Below are 11,950 nucleotides of genomic sequence, written 5' to 3' on the forward strand. Positions count from 1 at the left end.
GCCCTTATGTCACTGCTAAGGTCCTGGGTACCAAGTCTCCATTTCTGGTAGACACTGGCGCAACACGTAGTGCGTTATCTAAACGACTGATTCCAAGGGCACCCTTGTCTGGCTCACTCATAACATCGACAGGTTTCGATGGAACGCCCTCCACCAACCCTTTGTCTGCCCCGATTCTCTTTGACATAGAAAACAACACCACCGACACCACGTTCCTGCTTTCCTCCAATAGCCCTGACGCCATTATGGGACTTGACTTACTGAAACACTTCCGAGCGACGATTAGGTGTTCTCAAGATGGAGTTCGAGTGTTTCTTTACGACAACCCCGTTCTGCTTAAACATTGTTCCCCCCGACACATGTTTTCCATCACCGACGTCGACGCGTCCCTGCTTGACACCCTACCTCCGTATCTGTGGGCCAAAGCGGATTCGGACGTAGGGCGTATGTTAATTGACCCAGTGCACATTACTGTCCGACCAGACGCAACACTCCCAAAACTCCCACAATATCGGATATCGCCAGAGGGCGAGAAGGCATTGGTAATGATTATCCAGTCACTGATAGACGCAGGAGTGGTAGAGGAAGTGGTTAGCAACGTTTGCAACAGCCCTATCTTGCCCATTATCAAGAAGCAGGGAGAGGGAGATGAGAAAGCATACCGTTTCATCATCGACCTCCGAGAGATCAACAAAGTGGTGGTACCCCAGTACCCTGTGGTCTCAGACATCACCACCATCCTGACCTTGATTCCATCCACTGCCACCACCTTTTCCGTCATCGACCTCAAGAACGCTTTCTTCTCCATCCCCATCCACCCAGACAGCCGATATCTCTTCGGCTTTACCCTAAAATCCCGCTCATATAGGTTTTGCCGAGCCCCTCAAGGCTACACGGAGAGCCCTAGCATCTACAGCCAGGCCCTCAAAAGGCAACTAGACCAAGTCCGGTTACCCGACGGGGTGGTGTTGGTACAATATGTCGATGACATCCTTTTGGCAGCCGACACCACCCCTCTAGCGGTTACCGCCACCATTCAACTCTTGCACTTCCCTGCGGAAAATGGCCACAAGGTCTCCAAGAAGAAGTTGCAATTCTGCCTACCCCAGGTCACTTACCTAGGCCACCTTCTGTCCAAAGATGGAAGGAAACTCACCCCTGATCGAATCCAGACCATTCTAGACACCCCTGTCCCTAAAACCCAGAAGCAGGTTCGCTCCCTATTAGGCCTCACCTCCTTCTGCCGACAATGGTTGCCAAACTTCAGCCTCGTTGTAAAACCACTGCTCTCTCTCCTAAACAAAGACGTCCCTTTCCCACTCCCTTGGACTCCTGAGTGTCAAACCTCCTTCACAGAACTACGAGATGCCCTTTGCTCAGCCCCTGTCCTGGGTACCCCTGATTACAGAAAGCCCTTCTCCCTTTACACTCACGAAAGGGAGGGGTGCGCTTTATCTGTCCTGACCCAGGCCATCGGTCCTAAGCAACGACCGTGCGCTTACTTCTCTGCCACTCTTGACCCTGTCGCCAGAGCCTTGCCTGCCTGCCTTCGAGCTGTAGCTGCTGCTGCAGTCTCTATCCGACAGAGTGAGGGGATTGTACTCTCGAATTCCCTCACGGTACTGGTACCCCATGCAGTCGACACCCTCCTGAACCAAACCAAGACGCAACATCTGACGAGTGCACGACTGACTGGATACGAACTAACCTTGCTTGCCCCCCATATCACCCTGAAAAGATGCACCACACTGAACCCAGCAACTCTGTTACCCTTGCCAGAGAACGACCCCAATGTGCACCCCGTACATGACTGCGTGACTCTTACGGACGAACAGACCAGGAGTAGGGTCGATCTCAGAGACACAGCTTTCCCTGACCCCGACGGGGAGTTGTGGGTGGACGGTTCTTGCATCAAACTCTCCGATGGTACCACTTCCGCTGCCTATGCAGTCACCACGGCTCGAACTGTAGTAGAAACAGCCCGCATCACCCAGCGATCTGCCCAGGCAGCGGAACTGATTGCTTTGACGAGAGCCTGCATCCTGGCAACAGGAACCACGGCGAACATTTACACCGACAGCCAGTATGCCTTCGGGGTGGTTCACCATTTTGGGCTCCTCTGGAGGGAGAGAGGATACTTGACCTCACACGGCACGCCCATCCTGCACGGGGATTTAGTCTCCGCCTTAATCGAAGCTGTCCTCCTCCCCAACAAACTTGCCGTTATCAAATGCCAGGCACACAAGAAGGTGACAGACATTATTGGACAGGGAAATGCACTAGCCGACATCACCGCCCGAACGACAGCTGAAAATAGAACGACAACACGTATGTACGTGACCAGGTCACAAGCAGAAAACTGGACTGACGCCAAGGACACAATTAGAGACATACAAACGGCTAGCACACAACACGAATTGACTGAATGGGCACGGGTGGGATTGAAAGACGATGAAGGCTGCTGGCGGACAAAAGACACGAACAGATGGTTGCTACCTGATTCATACTTGATTCCCATATTAACCATGGCACACTCCCCAGCCCACATAGGATCAGCCCCCATGATCGAACTTGTCTCCAGGGTTTGGCACAATGACAAGATCCCAGATTCCGCCAAACGCCTGGTCCAACAATGCTTAATATGCCTGCAACACAACCCCGGGAAGGGAACTGTAGTACCCCGGGGGGGATTTGGGGTCCCAAACCACCCATTTGAAGTCCTGCAGATGGACTACATCCAGCTAGACAGATGCCAAGGCCTGAAATATGTACTTGTCGTGGTGTGCGCATTTAGCAAATGGGTGGAAGCATATCCAACCCGTGACAACACCGCTATGGCCACTGCAAAGGTCCTGTTAAAAGAGTTTTTCCCCCGTTATGGCCTCTGTCGTGTTTTATGGAGTGATAATGGCCCCCACTTCGTAGCCAACGTTATCCAGCTCATCCTAAATGGGCTGGGTATCAAACAGAAATTCCACGCAGTCTTCCACCCTCAATCTGCTGGGCTTGTCGAACGACACAACGCCACACTAAAGCTTAAACTGGCCAAAATAGTGGCTACGACGGGCCTGAAATGGCCAGACGCCCTCCCATTGGCATTGCTATCGATGCGCTCTACCCCCACCCGACATCACTTAACCCCTTATGAAGTTGTCTTCGGTCGACCCATGAGCGTCTGGTCTGCCCCGAAACCAACGTCCATTCATGACGTTCCGGATGTCCTAATGTCTGATTATCTGTACAAATTGACTGAAACTTTGTCTGTCCTTCATCAGCAGGTGCGGCAGGCCATCCCCGATGCTTCCAGGGGTCCGGGTCACGCCATCCAGCCGGGGGACTTCGTGCTGATCCGAAACTTTCAGCGATCAAAGAGTTTGGAACCCCGGTGGACGGGCCCCTGGCAAGTGCTGATCACCACTCGGACCGCACTTCGAGTGGAGGGGAAGAAACACTGGCTGCACGCTCATCACTGCAAAAAGGTCTCTCCAGCCCTGGCCACGACAGACACCGTCAACACCCAAGAAGAGCTCCTGAACCGGGACCGACCATCGTTGAACTGCTACCCTGATACAGAGACACTTGAACTTTCAAAACATCCTGACCCCACTGTGCCATCTCGAGAAGGGTATTTCCTGCGTCGAAAGGAGGGAGCTTCGGCTAAGTAGGCCACGGACTAGGTTAAAGAATCTCAGAACGGTGACCCAAACTACCAAGGGTTACCTGGAGAGAAGCTAAAACTGAGTCTGTGGTCCTGCCCACTACCGAGCACCTTGAAGACGAAGATGATGGAAGCGCCAGATAAGAAGATGATGGAAGCGCCAAACAAGAAGCCGACTGAGACAACAGGAAATACCCACTACAGAAATCCGAGAACAGACAGACTCCATAGCTCAAAGACAATTGCACTCTTCATCGTAATCCTCCTCTGTTTTCTCCTCATGACTACGCTCTGGATTATGGAAGAACACGCACCTGCTCACGAAACATTCCTAACCACTGCTCAGCCTACCACCATGAAGGAACATTATCTAATTTCGCTCTCTCCTCAACTAAGAGAGAGGCGAAAGGAGTTTTGGAACAACTCTTTCGTGCAGCTACTTCACCAGCACAATCTTGCCACCAACGCCACCAACTGCTGGATCTGTGGGTTGCTACCCCATGCCACTGGACATTCAATACCATTCATCCCTTCACCCTTCTCCGTCCACGGCTCCTGCCTTGCCTGGCTGATCCTCCTGCAAGAGAGCTATACGGGAAATGCCACCTCCAGCAGAGCTGCAGCACATTCTTCTCATGGGGCCGGGCGAAACAAGACAAAGACACACTTCTGCCCGCTGACCCCCAGCGACTCAATCCAAATGGACATTCCGGCCAAAGAACGAATCGAAATGCAGGTGTTCAACAATCCAACCAGACCCACCTTCTCCTATCTGCGGAAACGAACGGCTGCCACTCTGACTGTGGCCCTGACGGTCATCAACGTCACAGGCCACATGTGTGTAGAAGGACTTGGGACACAGCTGGTGGGTCACAGCGCTTGCCGCTTTACCAGAACTTTGGACTCCACGGATCCACCTTCCTTTGTGTCATCCCCAAACATGTATTTCATCTGTGGCACGAAGGCCTACACCTGGCTCCCCAAAGGCTGGGGGGGCACTTTCTACATCTCCTTCGTCCTTCCTCCAACTTATGTGGCCCCAGCGAATCACCACAGACAAAAACGAGCCAAAGACGTTGAGCAAGCCGACTCAACAGGGGCACAGTTCCTCGATGCTATGAAAGGACTCGTCCCCCTCTGGGGCCCGATGGCAAACAGCCGTGCCATCCGACATTTGACTCAGGCAGTCGAGACAACCATGAACATCACAGCGGGCATCTTTGCCAACAACACTGCCGAGCTCCAAGCGGTCCGTTTGGTGGCTCTTCAGAACCGCCTCGTTCTAGATGTGGTTCTGGCGGACCGTGGAGGAGCATGCCGCATTATTGGGGCCAGCTGTTGTACATACATACCGGACAACTCACCCTCAGTGTACAAAGCCATCGAACATCTTCACAGACTCTCTTCGGAAGTTCACCAAGAGCAAGAAGAATGGTCGCTTGGTGGTTGGTTCTGGGACACCGTCAAAAGCTGGGGCTGGAGACTGCTCACCATTATCCTGATTCCCGTAGTTGTAATATGTGGCCTATGCTTAGGAATTCAATGTTTGCCACCTATGTGTTCTTTATGTGCGAGTTGTATTTTTCCCAAAACTGTGGACATTGGAAGCGAACATATGAGGGCATTATATGATACCGAAGTTAGGAATTTGATGAAAATTGACATTGAGTAAGCAAGTTGGCTAGATATGTTGAAAAGGGAGGACTGTTAAAAGTTAGGCTGAAAACCGTCAACATTATCGGCGCCCTCTTGCTCTCCTTAAACCTTTTGTGCGCGTAAAACAGCCGCCATTTTGGACACCATGGCTTCCCTGCTCTCGCCGAGAGCCAGCGCGTCTCTCTCTCTCTCTCCTAACTTCGCTGGCAACCCCCCCCCTGCTTGCACCTGCCTTGAGTCATAAACCCCTCTTCGGCGCTGCTCTGCCCCAGGCCCTCATCCTGTTCCCAGCGCGACATCTCCCTGCTTCCCCGTCATGACCTCCGGCCCTTTTGATGCAAACCCCTTTTCCCCGTGTGCCCGTTTGTCTTCCCCGTTCCCAGGCCGACACCTAGCTCTGCCGATACCAATCTCTTGCCCCTCCCCATACAATAGGAAGCTTCCCTCCTCAAAGGACCCCCGAGATGATCAAAGCCCCCCCCCCCATCCCACGAGATCCGATCGAAACCCGCACACTCCGTGAATCGGCGGAATACCCAGCTGCGCAATGATCATCACCTGTTGTGAACGGGGCGGGGACTTCCACTGTAGCCTTGCATGGGAACGGGCTGGGAAGGGGGGATTCTGAGGATGTCTTTCCGTACATCAAAGTATCAACGAGAATGTGTTACATGTAATAAAGAGATAAACTTGTGTATAAGAGGCCAGGCCTCCGGGATGCAGTTAGAGCACCTCAGAACGATACCTTCTGTCCGTTTTCGTTGTGTTCTCCTCCGGAGCGAATAAAAACCTTGTTTCCTGCCTTCCAGTCTCCAGCGCCTGCCTCTTCAATAGTTTAACTTCTTTGTGGGTTCAAGAGGCGACATCGCCGGGCAATAATTAAGGATCTTATATTCTGGTTGGTAGTGCCCCCCCAGTTTGTATTTTTCTACAGCGCAGAGGGGAGTAGAGTGGCGTGGTGAAGCATAGATTGAAGTGGCGCAGAGTGACGTGGTGAAGCATAGACTGAAGTGGAGCAGAGTGGCGTGGTGAAGCATAGATTGAAGTGGCGCAGAGTGGCGTAGAGTGGAGTGGTGAAGCATAGATTGAAGTGGTGTAGAGTGGCGTAGAGTGGTGTGGTGAAGCATAGATTGAAGTGGCGTAGAGTGGCGTGGTGAAGCATAGATTGAAGTGGCGCAGAGTGGCGTAGAGTGGTGTGGTGAAGCATAGATTGAAGTGGCGCAGAGTGGCGTAGAGTGGTGTGGTGAAGCATAGATTGAAGTGGCGCAGAGTGGCGTAGAGTGGCGTGGTGAAGCATAGATTGAAGTGGCGCAGAGTGGTGTGGTGAAGCATAGATTGAAGTGGCGCAGAGTGGCGTAGAGTGGAGTGGTGAAGCATAGATTGAAGTGGCGCAGAGTGGAGTGGTGAAGCATAGATTGAAGTGGTGTAGAGTGGCGTAGAGTGGTGTGGTGAAGCATAGATTGAAGTGGCGTAGAGTGGCGTGGTGAAGCATAGATTGAAGTGGCGCAGAGTGGCGTAGAGTGGTGTGGTGAAGCATAGATTGAAGTGGCGCAGAGTGGCGTAGAGTGGCGTGGTGAAGCATAGATTGAAGTGGCGCAGAGTGGCGTGGTGAAGCATAGATTGAAGTGGCGCAGAGTGGCGTAGAGTGGAGTGGTGAAGCATAGATTGAAGTGGCGCAGAGTGGAGTGGTGAAGCAGATTGAAGTGGCGCAGAGTGGCGTAGAGTGGCGTGGTGAAGCATAGATTGAAGTGGCGCAGAGTGGCGTAGAGTGGCGTGGTGAAGCATAGATTGAAGTGGCGTAGAGTGGCGTGGTGAAGCATAGATTGAAGTGGCGCAGAGTAGATTGTTTTAGAGCAGAGTGAAGAGGAGTATAGTGGGTGGCATAGACTGCAGAGTGGACTGGCATAGAGTGTAGTGCTGAAGGCTGCAGTGGCGAAGAGAAATGCAGAGTAGAAAGGCACGGAATGCAGTGTGGTGGAGTACACACGTGTGGGAGCGCACGGCCATTACAGACAACACATTTTTAATTGAAACGACCATTTAACACACACGATAAAACTATACAGCGCATAAACGATAATGATTGGAAATGGCTTCACCTGATGTATTGATTAGTTTGGATGGTATTGAAATATTTGTTTCCAACACACTTCAGAAGGTCCCCCTGTAGCCAGCATGATGTCACATAAATCCTCTCGCTATGAAGTCAGAGAAAGAAAAGTAAACCCCAGACTCCCTGGAAGAGAGAGTGACATTTGACCCCGGTCTGTGGCTGCTCAGCAAAGGTGACAAGATGAGAACAGGATTTAAAGGCCTGGATCTAAACTGAAAGAGACATCAGCCCCCCCACCCCACCCCACCCCACCTCAGGGCCCCAGATCCCATCACCGGGTCCAGACTGCATTTATCTGGAGGTGTCATCCCCCCCCCCCCCCGCCCGGTGCCAGCTGTGGGTGTGACTGGCAGTCTCACCCCTGTACAGGATGGGTGAGGATGGAGTGACGTCATGTCATAGTGATCAGCTGACAGGATGCCCCCCCCCCCTCACTCCTGCCCGCGGGGGCCCCACAGGAAGTGCGTGGGAGGGAGTCTGCAGCGCCCTGAGGGGGCCCTCTCCTCAGAGGGCGGGGCTGGGGTTACAGAAGAAGAGACAAGTGCAGACACGAGGGGGAAATACACAGATGAATGAATGAATCACTATTTGTCCGGGGGGGGCGGCAGTCCCCGACCCCTCCGCAGCCCCCATGCACAGCTTCGGCCCCCCCATGCACACGGACGCCTCTTATAGACACACGCCCCCCCCCCCCCCCTCCCGCCCAGCCGCTGGTTTTCAGTTTCCAGCTCCCCCTCCGTGCGCCGCTTTACTTGTCCCGGCCCCGCCCGAGCCTGCGGACGGATCCCATGAAGCGCCCAGAGGCGGCGTCACCACCACCAGCGCTACATCCACGTGTGAAGGCCTGTCCTGCCCCCCCCCCCCCCGGGCCCCACAGGCCAGGAGCCCGGGCACAGACACTGCCTCGGGCCCGGGGGGCTGCAGGGGGGGTCCATCCTCCGTGGGGGCCACTCTCGGCGCCCACGGGACCCGGCAGGACAGAGACAGGGGCGCGGGGACTGCAGGCAAGGAAAAGAAAAATGTGTTCAAGACCTTTGCTCCATGTTAAGAAACAGGCCGGGGGGGGTTGATTCTCAAGCCCAGCTCTGTGACCCCCCCCCTCCCCACCCAGATTTACAAATACCCCCTCCTAGCCCCTCCCCAAGCTCTCGGGGGAGTCAGATCAGCGGCTTCCGCTGAAGCGGTGGACCACAACTCCCAGCATGCACCGCTTTGTAGAATGAAAAGCCTAGTCTGTAATGGAGGCGGCCTGAGCAGCCGGGGCCCCTGCTCTGGGGGGCCATGCCTGGCCGGGGGGGGGGGGGGGCTGGTGCAGCTGCCCCCTGTCTGGAGGGAGTCACAGGTACAGACTGCCCCCCCCCCTCTGCCCCCACCAGTGCGGGGGCTCGGCTTCCTTAGGGGGGGGGGTACTCTCCAGCACAAGACCCCCCCGGCCTGTCCTGGGTTGAAAGCCCCACCTTCTTATCCAGGGTTTAGTGGCCCCTCCTGTACCAGGGCCCCCGCCCTCTGTCCTGGGGCTCCCGGCTGAGGGCCCCCTCCTGCCCCTTTACCCGTCCCGGGGGTGGGGGCACGCCCCGGTACAACTTAAGGGGCCGCCCCAGGGTGAGGGGCCCCGACCTGTCCCGGGGTTTAGAGGCGCACACTCCGGGCAGGGCCCCCCTGGGCCCCCGCCGGTCCTAGGGCCCCTGTATGTCAGAGGAGCACTCACCGGTACGGGGGTCTCTGGCTGCGCTCCTTCCTCTCGGGCCCTCCTGGGTGCTCTCCTTCCTCTTCCTCTCGGTGCTCTCTCTCTCTCCTCCTCTTCCTCCTGCCCCGGCGGCGGCCGCTGAAGTCCCAGTGCCCCGTGGGCCGGGGCGGGGCCCTTCCTTCCTTCCTCCTCCTCCTCCTCACCCTGGAGGCCGCGGCTCTGCCCAAACATGGACAGGAGCGAGGGAGGCCGAAGGCTGAGCTCAGAGGCTGGGACCGAGGGGGCAGCGGGGGTGGAGGAGAGGGCATTCCAGGGGTGGAGAAGAGAAGCATTCCAGGGGTGGAGGAGGGAAGCATTCCAGGGGTGGAGGATGGAAGCATTCCAGGGGTGGAGGAGGGAAGCATTCCAGGGGTGGAGGAGGGAAGCATTCCAAGGGTGGAGGAGGGAAGCATTCCAGGGGTGGAGGAGAGAAGCATTCCAGGGGTGGAGGAGAGAAGCATTCCAGGGGTGGAGGAGAGAAGCATTCCAGGGGTGGAGGAGAGGGCATTCCAGGGGTGGAGGAGGGAAGCATTCCAGGGGTGGAGGAGGGAAGCATTCCAGGGGTGGAGGAGGGAAGCATTCCAGGGGTGGAGGAGGGAAGCATTCCAAGGGTGGAGGAGGGAAGCATTCCAGGGGTGGAGGAGGGAAGCATTCCAGGGGTGGAGGAGAGAAGCATTCCAGGGATGGAGGAGAGAAGCATTCCAGGGGTGCAGGAGAGAAGCATTCCAGAGGTGGAGGAGGGACGCATTCCAGAGGTGGAGGAGGGAAGCATTCCAGAGGTGGAGGAGGGAAGCATTCCAAGGGTGGAGGAGGGAAGCATTCCAGGGGTGGAGGAGGGAAGCATTCCAGGGGTGGAGGAGAGAAGCATTCCAGGGATGGAGGAGAGAAGCATTCCAGGGGTGCAGGAGAGAAGCATTCCAGAGGTGGAGGAGGGACGCATTCCAGAGGTGGAGGAGGGAAGCATTCCAGAGGTGGAGGAGGGAAGCATTCCAGGGGTGCAGGAGAAAAGCATTCCAGGGGTGGAGGAGAGAAGCATTCCAGAGGTGGAGGAGGGAAACATTGAAGGGGTGGAGGAGGGAAGCATTCCAAAGGTGCAGGAGAGAAGCATTCCAGGGGTGGAGGAGAGAAGCATTCCAGGGGTGGAGGAGGGAAGCATTCCAGAGGTGGAGGAGAGAAGCATTCCAGAGGTGGAGGAGGGAAGCATTCCAGAGGTGGAGGAGGGAAGCATTCCAGGGATGGAGGAGAGAAGCATTCCAGGGGTGAGGGAGGGAGACATGGAAGGTGGAGGAGGGAAGCATACCAGGGGTGGAGGAGAGAAGCATTCCAGGGATGGAGGAGAGAAGCATTCCAGGGGTGAGGGAGGGAGACATGGAAGGTGGAGGAGGGAAGCATTCCAGGGGTGGAGGAGGGAAGCATTCCTGGGGTGGAGGAGGGAAGCATTCCAGGGGTGGAGGAGAGAAGCATTCCAGGGGTGGAGGAGGGAAGCATTCCAAGGGTGGAGGAGGGAAGCATTCCAGGGGTGGAGGAGGGAAGCATTCCAGGGGTGGAGGAGAGAAGCATTCCAGGGATGGAGGAGAGAAGCATTCCAGGGATGGAGGAGAGAAGCATTCCAGAGGTGGAGGAGGGACGCATTCCAGAGGTGGAGGAGGGAAGCATTCCAGAGGTGGAGGAGGGAAGCATTCCAGGGGTGCAGGAGAAAAGCATTCCAGGGGTGGAGGAGAGAAGCATTCCAGAGGTGGAGGAGGGAAACATTGAAGGGGTGGAGGAGGGAAGCATTCCAAAGGTGCAGGAGAGAAGCATTCCAGGGGTGGAGGAGAGAAGCATTCCAGGGGTGGAGGAGGGAAGCATTCCAGAGGTGGAGGAGAGAAGCATTCCAGAGGTGGAGGAGGGAAGCATTCCAGAGGTGGAGGAGGGAAGCATTCCAGGGATGGAGGAGAGAAGCATTCCAGGGGTGAGGGAGGGAGACATGGAAGGTGGAGGAGGGAAGCATACCAGGGGTGGAGGAGAGAAGCATTCCAGGGATGGAGGAGAGAAGCATTCCAGGGATGGAGGAGAGAAGCATTCCAGGGGTGAGGGGGGGAGACATGGAAGGTGGAGGAGGGAAGCATTCCAGGGGTGGAGGAGAGAAGCATTCCAGGGATGGAGGAGAGAAGCATTCCAGGGGTGAGGGAGGGAGACATGGAAGGTGGAGGAGGGAAACATTCCAGGGGTGGAGGAGAGAAGCATTCCAGGGGTGGAAGAGAGAAGTATTCCAGGGATGGAGGAGAGAAGCATTCCAGGGGTGAGGGAGGGAGACATGGAAGGTGAAGGAGGGAAGCATTCCAGGGGTGGAGGAGAGAAGCATTCCAGGGATGGAGGAGGGAGATATCATATATGGGGTAGGGGTGGGGGTTCGATAGGTGGAGGAGGGACACATTCCAGAGGTGGAGGAGGGAAGCATTGCAGGGGTGGAGGAGGGACACATTCCAGAGGTGGAGGAGAGAAGCATTCCAGGGGTGGAGGAGAGAAGCATTCCAAAGGTGGAGGAGGGAAGCATTCCAGAGGTGGAGGAGAGAAGCATTCCAGAGGTGGAGGAGGGAAGCATTCCAGAGGTGGAGGAGGGAAGCATTCCAAGGGTGGAGGAGGGAAGCATTCCAGGGGTGGAGGAGGGAAGCATTCCAGGGGTGGAGGAGAGAAGCATTCCAGAGGTGGAGGAGGGAAGCATTCCAGAGGTGGAGGAGGGAAGCATTGCAGGGGTGGAGGAGGGAAGCATTCCAGAGGTGGAGGAGAGAAGCATTCCAGGGGTGGAGGAGAGAAG

General features: G+C 55.8%; 1 protein-coding gene across 1 annotated transcript in view; it reads right to left on the reverse strand.

Moving 5' to 3' along the window:
- The window catches only part of ZYX (zyxin), a 180,835-nt gene extending 171,494 nt beyond the window's left edge, over positions 1-9,341 (reverse strand). Inside the window, exon 1 of the mRNA XM_078655845.1 lies at positions 9,136-9,341. The gene's annotated coding sequence lies outside the window, so the exon portion shown is untranslated. The remainder of the gene's footprint in view (positions 1-9,135) is intronic.
- Positions 9,342-11,950: the final 2,609 nt, after the last annotated feature.

This window comes from Lissotriton helveticus, chromosome 7 (assembly GCF_964261635.1).
Source record: "Lissotriton helveticus chromosome 7, aLisHel1.1, whole genome shotgun sequence".
NCBI classification, from domain to species: domain Eukaryota; kingdom Metazoa; phylum Chordata; class Amphibia; order Caudata; family Salamandridae; genus Lissotriton; species Lissotriton helveticus.